Below are 13,364 nucleotides of genomic sequence, written 5' to 3' on the forward strand. Positions count from 1 at the left end.
AGTTACATTTACATTTATGCATTTGGCAGACGCTTTTATCCAAAGCGACTTACAGTGTACTTATTACAGGGACAATACCCCTGGAGCAACCTGGAGTTAAGTGCCTTGCTCAAGGACACAATGGTGGTGGCTGTGGGGATCACCAGTTACCAGTTATGTGCTTTAGCCCACTACGCCACCCCCACTCATAGTTGCACGTTTAAAATGTTTAAATACATTTTTTAATCATTTCTGAGGTAATTATAGCACAATAACTTTTCTCTTGTGGATAGCGGCAGAACAGACACAGGTAGGACAGCATCTGCAACTTTATATCAGAAATAAACGTGGCTTCACTCTTTCAGTGTGTATGCAAGTGTGTGTGTCTGTGTTTGTGTGCGTGCATGAGAGGGAGAGAGACATTGAACATTCACCAGGTGAAAATGATCCAAACGCTTAAAATTAATGACACACATCTCCGCAACAAGCACATGATTTGAGGTATGGCCGGCCGGCCCACCAGGAAAAGTTCCGGTTCTCCTTATGGCCAATCCGCCCCTGGGTGTTGCCCATAATGTGGATCTTTGCATTTTGGAGCATGAATGCACAAGGCCATGATTCAATGTCTTGTGTTTCTGTACCCTGTAATCCTTTCCACACAGGAAGTTCTCATTACCTCTCACCAACGGCTTATGAAAGTAACACAGAGAACCTCTGCACATTTGGCCATGAACTGTCTTTCTGTAGAAGATTCCATGAATTATGCAGTGAAAACATGCTGCCGGTCCTGCAGAGTATAAAATGTGCAGTAAAAGCATCAATCCTTTTACGTCACTGCTGAGAGTGTTAGGCTTACACTCATGAGGTCATGTGTTTAGGTCTCGGCAGGACAATCGAGCTCCTCACAGGCCTAAAGGGATTGCTCATTAATGTATCAGCAGTTCTAGCTCATGCATATGCTGTACAGTGCATGTGGTAATGAGAGGAGAAAATGCAAGATTAAATAAACTGTTAAAAGATTTTTGCTAAAGAGCCCAGGAGAGAAGATGTAAGAAGTCATTCAGCAGACACTTATCCAAAGCAACTAAGGGTAGGTTACAGGTACCATGCCTCCTAGAGCAGTGTTTCTCAGTCCTTTCCTGAAGTACCACTAATACTTCACATTTTGGATGTCTCCCTTGTTTGACACACTGAATTCTTATCATGGAGTCTCTACTGATTAGCTAATTAGTATAATCAGGTGTGTTGAATAAAGGAGATATCCAAAATGTATAGTGTTAGTGGTACTTCAGGAAAGGACTGATAAACACTGCCCTAAAGTCTTGCTCAAGGGCACAATGGTGATAGCTTAAGGATCACCTTGTAGAGTTTAAACATACAACTTTTTGGTTACCAGCCCAGATCTTCAACCATTATGCCATTGTAGATGATATTGCCCATTTAAACTATGCAATTTTATAGGATACTGCCTCATTAAATTATGCCTATGTAGATGATACTGCTCTGTTAAACTACACTTTTGTAGATTATGCTAATCTATTAAAAAGTTCCACTGTGGATTATATAACTTTATTAAACTATGTTATTGTACACATAACTGCTTTGTTAAACTACGTTATTGAGGATAATACTGCATCATACTACACCACTGAAAAATATACTGCATCAATAAACTACACCACTGTAGATGATAGGACTACATTAAACTATGCCATTGTAGATGATACCACCACTTTAAACTATGGCATTGTAGATGATAAAGTACTTCCCATTTAAATCATGCCATCATAGATTATAACCCCTCATTAAACTGCACCATTGTAGATGATACTGTCTCTTTAAACTATGCCTGTATAGATTATACTGTACCATTAAACTATGCCATTGTGGATGATACTGGCATGTTAAACTGTGCCATTATTGATGATACATCCTATTTAAACTACACCATTGTAGATGATACTGCCCCATTAAAATACAGCATTGTAGATGAAACTACGCATTAAAATATGCCACTGAACTATGCCACTGTAGATGATACTGCCCCATAAAACTAAATCATTATAGATTATACTGTCCCATTAAACTTCACTATTGTAGATGATACGTCCCCATTAAACTACACCATTGTAGATAAAACTACGGATGAAACTACGGCATTGAACTATACCAATGTAGATGATACTCCCCCATTAAACTTCACCATTGAACCATTTTTTTCAACTCAATTGTGAAAAAGGGGCCTCCAAAGAGCCTGGTACCCTGGGAGCACACATGACCATAATTTCTCCCTCCACAAGGATGAAAACAAGATTGGTACATAAATGTAGGCTAGAATCAAACATGTTTTTCCCACATCTGGAGCAAGTATGCTAACCGCTATGCCACGGCTCCTACAAATTTAATATTGATAAAGGACCTTTTGAGGGCCTTTAAGCTAAGCTGTCTGACAAATTGGCCAGCAAGAGAGCAACTACATCTTCTATCTGATTAAGTCTCAGTTGGTCCAGTCTAACCCGTAACTACTGCTAATCAAAGGAATACAGCTCACTGATGTAATTTTTAGCCCACTAGAGACTTCCAGTGAGTCAGGGCATGACAGAGAGCTGACAGCCAGAGAACACTGCTGATTCAGAACACAAATCAGATGTCTATTAATTACGAGTGTGAATGGCTGAATAATGGAATGACGGCTGCTATGATGGGCACTTGTATCCATTTATTTACGGTTGTGGCATTGTGTGCGATGTTTGATTTATTTAGGTTATTAAGTGATATTCATAAACGTAATGTTTCTCTTCAGGTGACATTAAGCTTGCAGTCCTGCATAAATTTATGAATCACTTCACTATTTTACATTAGCTTCAGTACAAATTTCTAGAGGGAGTAGGATGTCACTGCCAACAGAGATTATCAATACATAGCAAGGATTTGAGAGAGAAAGGTTTGTAATGGTTCTTTTGTGTAAAAAAAAAGAGAAAGAAAAAGAAAAGAAAGAGAGCTTTATCTACGTACATGATTTGTAACCAGACAGTTGCTTACCAAAGTGCTTTTTTACACTAAAATGGGCAAATCTGGCCAGAACCCAAGTGTTTTTTTTTAACGACAACAGATGATCAGAACGGCAGTTTAAAGGAATGTTCTGGGTTCAATACAAGTTAAGCTGAATCAACAGCATTTTTGCCATAATGTTGATTACCTCAAAAAAATTATTCAGACTCGTCCCTCTTTTTCTTTAAAAAAAAAAAAAAAGAAAAAAGCTAAAATTAGGTTACAGCGAGGCACTTACAGTTGAAATGTGGACAATTTTTGAAGGGTTTAAAAGGCAGAAATGTGAAGCTTATAATTTTATAAAAGCACTTACATTATTCTATTAAAACTTGTGTATCATTTGAGCTGTAAAGTTGTTTAAATCATAGCTTATATGGTTGTTTTACTGTTTACGGTGGCTTAACATCTCATCTTATTATCCTAGCGCTGAACATGCCTGTTAAATGGTTAAACTGAATGGTGGTTGGTTAATGAATAAGACACACAAAAATGGCGCCCCCTGCTCTGTAAGCCGCGGATGCATGATGCAATCTGTAAGAAAGAATAGACTACAAAAGAAAAAAAAAAAGAAAAAAAAAGGAATGGAATGGAATGAGAGCAGAGATAAAAATAAATGCCACTACTGTTGGCAAAGGTATGCATGGACGTTAATACTAGCAATCTGCCGCAGAACACTGCCAATGTGTACAGGAAACACAGCACTTGGTGGAACAAAGCAGGGAGGGGGTGAGATACACACACACAAAAACGCACAAACAACTATAATGTTCTAACTTCCACAAAGACCGATGAAAAATAAACTGTCAATAATATTATAACAAACAGTTCTGAATAAGATAAACACATAAATCCTGACAACTAACACTTTGGCTGGAACAAGAGTTGTCACAGTGTATTGGACTTTTGGCTGCTTTTCCAGCACAGGTTTGTGTGTACTCTGCATGGGTTTCTGGATGTCTTTAGCAACAGAAGCAACAGGATGCTTAAGAGAGCACGTGGGTCACAAACGTCACACTAACACACCCACATGTACACACAGGACTGTGTGTGACTGGTAGAGAACTTTAGTTGCTGTGAATACAATTTAGCAGAGCGGTGCTTCATAGGAGCTGTGCTGTCACCACAGACCACGAGGAGGCCATGGGCCAATTGAATTGCTTTCTTTTGTAGCTCTTTTAGGGCAAGCTTGTGAAACTTTGCCTGGAAACATCAAAACACTTACATTTTTACATTTTCTGAAGACAATGTGAGTGGTCCTTGCCTGTGCAAAACCCGCTACTATGATGTTAGGACTTTGTGAGTGGTGGCTATGCAGTTTCTAAGGTGTTGTGGGTGGTTGCTAGGGCATTTCTAGGTGGTTGCTTACTGGTCCAAGGAAAAAAAAAAGCCCATCCCCAAATCTTTGAGATATTCTGGTTTCTAGAGATGGCTCAGGTCCCACTTTCATTGTAAGTCTGTGTATTTTTTCGCCCATTTTATAATCCCCCAGACACAAACTGAAATATAGTTTGGAAAAGTAATAGGGACACACATTTGAGCAGCTTTAAAAAGCGCTTCCTGCCAGCGGTTGATGCATCACGTAGCTGTCGCATGACGCAAGCGCGTCGGTGAGTTCACGGGAATTCGGAAGTGGCGCTTCTTTACAACAATGAACAAACCTCACACAAGAGTTCGGCCATTTCAAACAGCATCAGAGCCCTGGACGGAATCTGCAATTTAAAGTTAAAATATTTTAATCACATAAACCTATCGATTCGCTTCAGAAGACATTCATTGATCGTCTAGAGTTGTGTGTATTACTTTTATGTTCCCTAAATGTGACTTTTGGAACGTCAAAGTGCTGGCACCCATGTACTTGCATTATAAGACCTGACAGAGCTCTATCTTCTAAAAATCTTTATTTGTGTTCTGCTGAAGAAAGACAGTCATACACATCTGGGATGGCAGCAGGGTAAGTGAATAATGAGAAAATTTTTATTTTTGTGTGAAGTATACCTTTAAGGGTCCAAATACTATTTTGGGGCCACTGACTATATAAACAGACTGATCATACTGTGAATTTAGCGACAGTTGGTCAAAAGTTCTTCAGCTGAAATCTGTCTTTTCTTACCGAAATTCGAATCACTGCCCCCAGTGTTGGTGAATATATGGTAACTAGGGGTTTAAAAATGCATCGCAAGGCATTGATCTGACAAATACATTTCGATGCATCAATTAAGGTATTTAAGAATTGATTATCATTAATATATTCATCCCCAATGTGATGCAGATACTGGGCATCTCAGATTACCTGAGCCTTCTTGCAACAGACGCAAAGCATGTGAAATTGAAGGGAAAAAAGTGCACTTTAATTTAAGAAAGTTCATGGTGCTGAGTTCACCCCCCGCAAACGCACATACAGGATAAGCGAATCAGATAAATGGATGCTGCCGATGGATGTTTGCGTTGATTTGACCAAAGCAAGTTAACTGTCACCGCTTTCTTCTCCAATTACTGTTTTGCTTTATATCTCTATAAAATGTGTTAATTCTCCATAAAATAGGTAAACCACAAATAGAATACAGCCTAAATATGAATGAGCAAATGAATCACTTTTTACAGTGAACACCACATAATGCACTATATAAGGAATAGGGAACAATTTCAGACTGTTCTCAAGGGAACTAACCAGTTAAAAGCTAAATGCCTGTTGATTAAAGTTACCTCTGGTTGATCAATAACTTGTGGCAGCTGCAAAGACATGAAATGTTATTTTAATGCAAATGGAGTGTCTCCATTCTGCCGCCTCTCTCATTAAAATTAATAGGCAACTTGCAAGTGTACAACATCCTACGTAAAATACAACATACTGCCTTTATACACTACTAATAGATAGTTTTTTATTATATAACCCTGCTTGATTTATGTAGGGTTAGGGTTACATTGTATGGACATGACATATTTCATTTGTAATTATTGGTGCAATAAATGTTGACGTTCCATTATTTGCAAATCTGTAATGCTTATTCTACGTGTACATACCGTCTGTTTGTGTGTGTTTGCATCAAGTCATTTTGATGCATTATGTTATGCTTTATTCATATCCAATCTATAACGCATGTACTGTAACATTAGTAGCCAATAATTTTTCTGTTTACATATGCAGCCACTTATAAGCCAAACCTCCTTGGTCCTCAATGCATCTGTGACTAGTGCTCAAGTCTGGTGCATGTCTGAGCTGTCTGAACTAAGAATTTTCAGTAAAAAAAAAAACTTACAACCCCAACTCCAAAAAGTTGGAACAGTAGGAAAAATGCTAATAAAATAAAAAGGAGTGATTTGTAAATTATATTCACCCTTTGCTATATTGAAAACACTACAACTACACATTATATGATGTTTTACCTTGTGAATTTAAGTTAATTTACAGTAATTTCAAATCAGATGATTGCAACACACTCCAAAAAAAGTCGACAGTCGAGTGTTTACCACTGTGAGTGTTTACCACTGTGAAACATCACCATTTCTTCTAATAACACTTATTAAACATTTAGGCACTGAAGATACAAGTTTATGTTTAAAAAGTGGAATTTTCCCCCATTCATCCATTAGGTCTTTAGCTGCACAATTGTAGGGGGTCCTTGTTGCCGTATTGTGCGCTTCATAATGCACCACACATTCTCAACTGGAGATGGTCAGGACCGCAGGCAGGCCAATCTAGCACCCACACTCTCTGCAAAACTCTGGTTTGAAGTTGTCCTGCTGAAAATGTCGGGACGTCCCTGGAAAAGACGGTGCTGGATGGCAGTATAGCTGCTCCAAAATTTGTACATATCGGTCTGCATTCATGGTGTTCTCACAGATGTGTGAGTTACCCATGCCATGGGCTCTGACACACCCCTAGCCCATACATACACTAGCTTTTGGACCTGACGCTGATAACAGCTTGGATGGTCCTTTTCCTCTTTGGCCCGGAGAACACGACGGCTGTGTTTTTCAAAAACTATTTGAAATGTGGACTCATCGGACCAAAAAACATGGTTCCACTGTTCTGCTTTCCATCTAAGATGAGACCAAACCCAGAGAAGTTGGCAATGCTTCTGGACAGTGTTGATGTAGGGCTTCTGCTTTGTATAGTAAAGTCTTAACTTGCATCTGTGGATGTAGCGGCGAATGGTGTTGACTAACAAAGGTTTACTAAAGTTATCCCAAGCCCATGTTCATGATATCCATTACAGATGAATGATGTTTTTTAAGACAGTGATCAGAGATCACGTGCATTCAGAAATGGTTTTATTCTTGCCCTTTACGCACCGAGATTTGTCCAGATTCCTTGAATCTTTTAACTATATTGTGCACTGTAGAGGGTGAAATTCCCAAAATCCTTCCAATTTGTCTTTGGGGAACATTGTTCTCAAAGTGCTGGATTATTTGCTGAAGCACCTGTTTGCAAATTAACAAGTCTTGAATGATCCTTGCTCTTGAAGGACTAGGCTGTCTTGGAGGCTCCTTATATAATATGACACAATTGCCTCACCTGTTTAACATCTCCTGTTTCACATCGCCTTGTTATTTCAACTCGTCAAATTGATATTAGTCTTAAATTGCCCCATCTCAGCTTTTTTGTAGTGTTTTGCAATCATCTGATTTGAAATTACTGTACATAAAAAAAAAAAGGAAATTCACAAGGTAAAACATCATATAATGTGTAGTTGTAGTGCTTTCAATATAACAAAGGGTGAATATAATTTACAAATCACTTTTTCTTTTTGTTTTTATTAGCATTTTTCATACTGTCCCATCTTCTTTGGAATTGGGGTTGTAGAATGTTTATGTATGTGTGTGTGTGTGAGTGAAAATAATCAGATTTCACAATGCATTGTAATCATTAGGTAAAGAATCGTAATCTAATCAAACAGTTGTTAATGCAAATAGTGATACCCCTACACCTCCAGTTTCTGGGTGAAATGTCCACAGAGGGGCGCCAATAGCGAGTTGTATTTTTGAGTTGTATCATGCTGCGAAAATGATGTGAAAATTTCTAATGGGAGTTACTTGGAAGAATGGGGTCAACGTCAGGCTACAGGAACATTTATTAGCAACATGTCAATTTACCATGTGATTTTCATATAAAAGCTATATTAAACTGTATACATTTTAAAATGTTGGATCCAAATATGAGTACATTCACCTGCAATCAAGTTTTGCAATGTCAAAGTGCACAATCACAACACTGTTAATGATGGCAATCTATCACACCTGCAAACAATGCTGGCAGCCTCAGTGTACTTCTGCCTGGAGCACATAGTCACACTTCAATGTTATTCCACTGCTGTAATAACATTGTATTTTTCTAGCGACAAAAAGACAATCTGTTAGAAGTAGCATGACTGAAGAAAGGTTAATGACACACATGGGACTGGAGCGATGTGGTGGGTGATGTCATCATTCTGTGCCAGAAGTCAGTGTAGCTTTAAGAGAGGTCACCTTAAAGGCAGATCCACTGGGCCCACTGAGTAATGACATCATAAAGCTCTTCCTGAAAATACCTCCCTATAACCATATCCAGAGCACAAACACACACAAGATCATATGAATGACTCTAAACTGCCTCTATGTCCTTCATACAGTCCCTCCGCTGCTGTAGATGTCTATTACAGCTCTATTACAATGTTATAAAGGTAGTAGTAATGCATCTCAAGTTAATAAAGTCACTCAAAGCCATTTGTTACAGTTATTTTACCACAGTTGAGTGTAGTTCAGCATGAAGCAAAGCATGAAAATTCCCTGAGGAAAATACAAAAGAATAGTGTTATATAGTTTAAATTAGGAAAAACGCAAATCAGAATGATTGAAGAATATCAGTATAAGCTTGCATGAACGTACTGCTATAAAGGTTATGACAATCAGTATAAGCTTGCAAGAAGGCACTGCTATAAAGATTATGACATTGGTGTTACAACAATCAGATTAAAAAGAGCTAAATTTATAATCTCAATGTTTCAGAACAAAAGAGTACATGCAATATTATAGTATCAGATAATTGGCATTGTACTAATTTTTTGTAGCCATGTTTGAATAAAAGGCAGAGATGTAGAGATGAAATCATGGCATCAGCACACGTTATCGCTACTTGTACTGCATGCCACATGTTTACTATAGCTTCCACCTTCACAATTGTAATTTTTGTTATTGTATTATTTTTTTAAGCATTATTTTTTTATTTAAGAAATCACACTGAATTAACCTGTTAAATCAACAGCCCTAATAGAAAAATATATACTAACTGAACTAACAGAACTGTACAAGTAGTTTGATAGTGTATGGAGACTGACTCAACATCATGTGCAATGCTTAATGGGAGTGGGCAGTGGATCTGGCTTCAGAATTATGGATAGTGCTTGTCTTTGTCAAGATTTTTTCTATTTAACATTATTATAATTTTTTTTAATGAATTTGAAATTCACTACCTTGTGACTTCTACAGAAGAATATATCATAACTTAACTTCAGATCGTTTGAATAGTCTGTCTTGAAAGATTTAAACATCTATGGAGAAAAGTAATGGATTTTTACTTCTGGAACCAGACTGTTGCTCTCTATTGCAGATGTGTGCTTAAATATGCAGCAAAGTGTTGCCAGGGCTGAGACTGCGTGCAGTGAAAGTCAAATTAGAGTTTTTCTGTTGATCATCATTCCTGCCTGAACAGATTCCAGCGATGAGATCAGTGTATGTGGGAGGTAAACACAGGTGGGCTTCAGTAACCACACACAACACAGATGAAAATCTTTATTGTTTAGAATTGATAAGATTGTAAGCAAAAACTCTGTTCCAAAACCTAGTGAGCAGCCCCACTGTCTACTTTATAGATAAGTAGTTACCTTTTAATGCAGCATCCTATCTGAAATAGAACCTTATAAGTGACTGATTTGTAACACTCTACAGGTGCATCTCAATAAATTAGAATGTCGTGGAAAAGTTCATTTATTTCAGTAATTCAACTCAAATTGTGAAACTCGTGTATTAAATAAATTCAATGCACACAGACTGAAGTAGTTTAAGTCTTTGGTTCTTTTAATTGTGATGATTTTGGCTCACATTTAACAAAAACCCACCAATTCACTATCTCAAAAAATTAGAATACACCATAAGACCAATAAAAAAAAAAAAAATTTTAGTGAATTGTTGGCCTTCTGGAAAGTATGTTCATTTACTGCATATGTACTCAATACTTGGTAGGGGCTCCTTTTGCTTTAATTACTGCCTCAATTCGGCGTGGCATGGAGGTGATCAGTTTGTGGCACTGCTGAGGTGGTATGGAAGCCCAGGTTGCTTTGACAGTAGCCTTCAGCTCATCTGCATTTTTTGGTCTCTTGTTTCTCATTTTCCTCTTGACAATACCCCATAGATTCTCTATTGGGTTCAGGTCTGGTGAGTTTGCTGGCCAGTCAAGCACACCAACACCATGGTCATTTAACCAACTTTTGGTGCTTTTGGCAGTGTGGGCAGGTGCCAAATCCTGCTGGAAAATGAAATCAGCATCTTTAAAAAGCTGGTCAGCAGGAGGAGGCATGAAGTGCTCCAAAATTTCTTGGTAAACGGGTGCAGTGACTTTGGTTTTCAAAAAACACAATGGACCAACACCAGCAGATGACATTGCACCCCAAATCATCACAGACTGTGGAAACTTAACACTGGACTTCAAGCAACTTGGGCTATGAGCTTCTCCACCCTTCCTCCAGACTCTAGGACCTTGGTTTCCAAATGAAATACAAAACTTGCTCTCATCTGAAAAGAGGACTTTGGACCACTGGGCAACAGTCCAGTTCTTCTTCTCCTTAGCCCAGGTAAGACGCCTCTGATGTTGTCTGTGGTTCAGGAGTGGCTTAAGAAGAGGAATACGACAACTGTAGCCAAATTCCTTGACACGTCTGTGTGTGGTGGCTCTTGATGCCTTGACCCCAGCCTCAGTCCATTCCTTGTGAAGTTCACCCAAATTCTTGAATCGATTTTGCTTGACAATCCTCATAAGGCTGCTGTTCTCTCGGTTGGTTGTGCATCTTTTTCTTCCACACTTTTTCCTTCCACTCAACTTTGTTAACATGCTTGGATACAGCACTCTGTGAACAGCCAGCTTCTTTGGCAATGAATGTTTGTGGCTTACCCTCCTTGTGAAGGGTGTCAATGATTGTCTTCTGGACAGCTGTCAGATCAGCAGTCTTCCCCATGATTGTGTAGCCTAGTGAACCAAACTGAGAGACCATTTTGAAGGCTCAGGAAACCTTTGCAGGTGTTTTGAGTTGATTAACTGATTGGCATGTCACCATATTCTAATTTTTTGAGATAGTGAATTGGTGGGTTTTTGTTAAATGTGAGCCAAAATCATCACAATTAAAAGAACCAAAGACTTAAACTACTTCAGTCTGTGTGCATTGAATTTATTTAATACACGAGTTTCACAATTTGAGTTGAATTACTGAAATAAATGAACTTTTCCACGACATTCTAATTTATTGAGATGCACCTGTATATGGACAACAACTCCATTAATGGTCACTGACATGCATCATACAAATAGCACTCCACACACGTTGATAAACTTGAGACTTGATACTCTAATAAGAACAAAAAATACATAGCACACACTAATATTGGTTAAAATAATCTAAATAAAATAATAAAGAAATTACTCAATCATGTCCCCGAACCGTAATAAGGAAGATTCCTGAGAAATTCAAGCTTGAAGTACCACCTGTTTTCTCCAGGGTGCAGTAAGCAAAACTTTTGCTGTATAGGCAACGCACAGCTTATAGAGAGAACAAACCAACCCTTCAGCAGACAGCACAACATGAGGATACGTTCTTGCATTCAAAACACAGCTTGATGGAGCGCAAATCCCAACTAAGTCCCAAAATAAGTCTCTGTGCCTACTTCCATCTGTCAATGGATCACCAGCTTTCTGACGGACAGGCAGCAGCTAGTGAGACTGGTGAAATTTACTTCCGGCACCTGTACAATCAGCACTGGCCCCCAAGGTATGTGTGCTCTCCCCACTGTTCTTCACCCTGTACACCAATGACTGCACAGCCAAGGACCCCTCTGTCAAGCTCCTGAAGTTTGCAGATGACACTACAATCATCCACCTCATCCAAAATGATGAAGAGTTTGCATACAGAAGGGAGGTTGAACAGCTGGCTGTCCAGTGCATTCAAAACAACCTGGAGCTGAACACACTCAAAACAGTGGAGATGATAGGGGACTCTCTCTCCCCCACCCCGAGCACTGAGCACCAGAACAGTCAGGCACAAGAACCATTTTTTTCCCTCAGGCCATCCACCTCATGAAGTTAAAACTGCCCCCCAAAGACTCACTACTGTGCAGTATGATCATGTGCAATATCAATTCACTCATATTTATATAACATACCCTACGAGTTCTACAATTACAATACCTTGCAAAAACTGTATATTCTTTATATATAGCATATTCATAGAAAATACAGAACTGTACAAAAGTCTTAGGCACATAAGATGTTTCACAAACGCATTTGTCTTAAGATGGTTATTTATATCTTCAGCTTTAGTGTGTCAATAGGAAAAATACATTTTAGACTCTACATTAGACATTACTTTTGCAAATAGAAAAGATTAGAATAGAAGAACAGAGAGCCCTGCAACAGATGTCATGGCCCCCACAAAGCCCCCACTGAACATCGAGTCAGTCTGGGATTACAAGAAGAGACAGAAGCAATTGAGACAGCCGAAATAGATAGAAGATCTGTGGTAAATTCTCCAAGAAGACATCCTCACTATGCAACATTTTTCACAAGTGCCTAAAACTTTTGCACAATACTGTACATTTTTCTTGTGTATTTCAAAATACATTTTATTTGCTTGTTCCATTTCATTTTTATATCCATGTCTTGTTGTTGTTGTTCTGTTCACTGGAACCTTCTGTTACCAAGACAGATTCCTTGTGTGTGTAAGCATGCTTGGCAATAAGGTAATTCTGAGTTTATAATTAGTCACCTAGACACCTATTTAGTGTGTGCGTGTGTGTGTGTGTGTGTGTGTTTGACAGAGATGCACAGCAGTCCCCTGTGTTCTTGAGAGGATCTGTCAAGACGACGAGTAGGTCATTACTAGCTGTTGAATTGTTTCTGTCGCCTGGCAAGACCCAAGGAGAGCTGACATATCACTGAGACCGCAACAAAATAAATCATACAGCATACTTCTACTCATAAGCATCCTAATAAAACATTCTGTTATGCCTTTATTGTGAAGAGGGACAATCATATGATAAGATTGAAGAGTCCTTTACATATTAAATAGCAGGAAAGTGAATATAAGGACACT

The sequence above is a fragment of the Myxocyprinus asiaticus genome, chromosome 30 (assembly GCF_019703515.2).
Source record: "Myxocyprinus asiaticus isolate MX2 ecotype Aquarium Trade chromosome 30, UBuf_Myxa_2, whole genome shotgun sequence".
In the NCBI taxonomy this organism is placed as follows: Eukaryota; Metazoa; Chordata; class Actinopteri; order Cypriniformes; family Catostomidae; genus Myxocyprinus; species Myxocyprinus asiaticus.